Source organism: Notolepis coatsorum (assembly GCF_963971535.1).
Source record: "Notolepis coatsorum genome assembly, chromosome: 15".
Taxonomy (NCBI): Eukaryota; Metazoa; Chordata; class Actinopteri; order Aulopiformes; family Paralepididae; genus Notolepis; species Notolepis coatsorum.
The window spans coordinates 49,061,864-49,065,394 of record NC_140179.1 but is presented as its reverse complement, the minus strand read 5'-3'; positions in this window follow the sequence as shown (position 1 = coordinate 49,065,394).

Here is a 3,531-nt window from a genome sequence, read left to right as displayed (position 1 = left end):
GTCTAGCGGCTGTATTACATTGTACAAGCGATACCGGCAAAGTGGGGTTGTTCCCACAGAGCTCACTCTCGGCCGTGGTTTCTCAGTGTATAATGTATTGTGCTCTCCCTCAACATGCGAGTAGGGTGAGACAACACCATTCTTTAGTCCAAATAATACCCGGCTACTTTATACTATTATTGTCATTCGTTTAATGTAAAGTCAGTCTTACATTGGCACTGCTTTAACGTTGCATTTACCCATAATCCATTGCTGGCCTGTATTAGACCCATGTGTCAGTATAACGTTTGTAAAGTAATGAAGAGCAAATGTAAAGTTAATCAATACACAATGAAACAATATCTGTATCTATATCACATGTCAAAACTACTTCAAGAAAAGAGGGCAGGGTTTGAGATAGATCTATTGAGCTCATAGCACAGATTTGGAGTTGATAGAATGGACATTGCTGTTCTTAGGAAATGTTGCACATGGTGGAAATAATGGAAATTAACATTTCTAACATTAACATTTAGTGTATGTTTAAAGTTGATACATTGAGGCATGGTAGAATTTCACTTTATATTACAGCAGTATCCGTTTTTAACATTACAATTAGTGTCTGCAATTCAACACTGGCCCCTGTAAATATCCTAACCCAATCATTCCAACCCCCTCCAATGTACAGTCATTTACCTAGTATGGTTTTGTCAATAGTTCAATGTACAATTGTGTTTGTTTGTACAGTGTCTCCTCCCCCCCCCCCCTCAATGTACAGTGTTACTTGTTTATACAGTATGCCCCCCGCCCCCCCCCCCCCCCCAACCACCTCCAATGTAAATTACCCAGTATGGTTGTCAATATCCCAATGTACCCAACCCCCCCCACCCAACCTCCAATGTACAGTTTCTACGTCAAATGTATATACTCCCTTTTCTTGACTCCTTCTGTATCACAAACAGTACTGTATTTGCAAATCTGGTATGTCATAAATGTATAGATGTAGCAGTACTGACTATCTGTATGTCATGTATGTCATATATGTCTATATGAATTGAAAATGGGGGACCCTGATGGAAACAAGACAAACGTCTTTCTCAGGTCTGCATCCCCTTAACAATTGTATGTATTGAGCCGTACTGTATTGTACCCATTCTGCAATCTGTTAAATAAAGTTTTCATTCATTCATTCAGTCTGACACTATATAGACACATGTTAAAAGTCAAAGTCAACTTTGTCATTTTCCAATTTGTGCAAGACATACAGAAAAATTCAATTACGTGCCCCCATTCCCACGGTGTATATAGAAAGAGACAATAAACAGTAACATAGGACACAATATACAACACACAGGACTATGTAGGTTTAGGTTTAGGTTTACTTTATTTGTTCAAGGGGGACAGTGTACATTAATAAAACATTTTACAAATGTAAATGCACCCAATTTTAGCCAAAAGGCTAATTTCCATTGGTAGTCCCCCTGCCAGAAGGTACAGGCTAAAATCCTGTGTAAAAAAAGGGTTAGCAATAAAAACAGAATAAAATCAAGATAAATACATTAGAATAAAAACACAACAAAAGCACATAGACATAGTAGGGATACAGGTCACAATACAGTCATGGACACAAGGACAGAGCACATCATGACATATTAAGAGACCCAGACATAGACAGACGCACCATATCCATATCCACACACACATATCCACATACAGACACCTCAGTGTTGACAGTTCTGGTTATCAATGAGCCATTCCCTAACCCTGCACTTGAATGATATGATGTGGACACTCTAATTGTTTGAGGAATTGAGTTCCATTGGTGGGATGCTCTGTATGAGAAGACGGCCTGGCCAAATACACTTTTTTTTTAAAGGGATTGTACAGTCCCCCCTTGCCGCACCTCTAGTGTTCCTGGTTGAGGCAGACTTGAGGTTGATGAAACCGGACAAAGGAGGAGGAGCCAATCCACACTTTATTTTAAAAACTAGACAGACGTTTTGATATAGGGTCAGGTTTTCCCAACTGAGTAGATTATATTTTTTTAGAATGTGACAATGATGGTACCTGAATGGTTTCTTGTCTAGAATTTGTATTGCTTGTTTGTAAAGTGATTGAAGTGGTTTCAGAATGGTGGAATGTGAAGAAGAAGCTTCTATCCCCAGGCCATCAGGCTGCTAAACGAACAATGAACACTACACAACAACAACCATCAAACGCACATAGCACACACATCCACACGCACACACTCACTTTAAACAAACACACTGTAGCACCCACTCCCCACACTTTATATTTATTGATGAAGGATTGCACTACAACTCGTACACCTTACTGTAAATTGTACCTAAATTGTACCTCATCCCATTTCTGCTTTGCACTATATAGTACTGTACATTAGTACACTGCATAGTATTGTATATTATATGGTAACTCAGTTACGTCTATTCTGCATCGAACATATGTCTATACTGAACACTGTGACCTCATTTTCTACTTCTAAATTACATGCTATACTATGTTATTTGATACTATCTTGTCTAGCACAGTCTCTGGAGCGTAACAGTAAGAAGCATTTTGTATGAAAGTATTCTGTACTTCTGTATGACAACTATTAAAGAAACTTGAAACTTGAATTGGACCAGGTTATCAAACAGTATGTGCAGTATGTACAATATAAACAGTGCCTACAATTAAATTAATGAATGAATTAAATAAGAGGTAAAAGAGAACTTAGTGTAAATATTCCTTAATTTGTGTCAACGTTATAAAAATCCAATTGTATTCAACAAATTAATTAGACACTGTACATTGGAAGTGGTTGGGTGGGTGGGGTGGGGGGTGGGTAGGGGGTGGGTGGGGGTAAGGTAACATCATTTCCAGCTTGATGAAAAACAAACACAAAGACGAAGAGGAGGACCTTGCCCGTCTACAGTTATTGCCACTGTCTAGCGATTTATTGTAACTAGGGATGCTCGATATTGGCTTTTTTACCGATACCGATATTGTCCAACTCTTAATTTCCGATACCGATATCAACCGATATCACATTTTAATGCCGATATCAGCCGATAATATCGGACATAATTTCTATAATGTATAAAAAAAAAATTGAATTTTTTTGAAAACCGATACAGATATTTTCCGATATCACATTTTAATGCCGATATCGGCTGATAATATCGGTAGGCCGATAATATCGGACATCCCTAATTGTAACGTTAATATATTCTCAAAGAAAACGACAGATATTTCTTTTTTTGTGTCATACGAAGCAGACAGTATAATATACGTCGCCCTTTCTCCATGGGCTTGCTTGAATGTGTTGACTGTCCGTTTCCTTGGTAACAGAGTCTCATTACTTCCTGTGCTGCATTTAAAGGTACAGTAGATGCTAGAACACACAGGGTCAGCTGCGTTTTATTGGGAGTCTTCCATTTTGACCAAGCTGCAAAGCCACAAGTTGTCATGATCTTCACATTGAAAGTTGTTTATGAAACCTATCCCTAACCTTAACCACTCTCACTACCTACAAATTAAAAAAGAAATGTA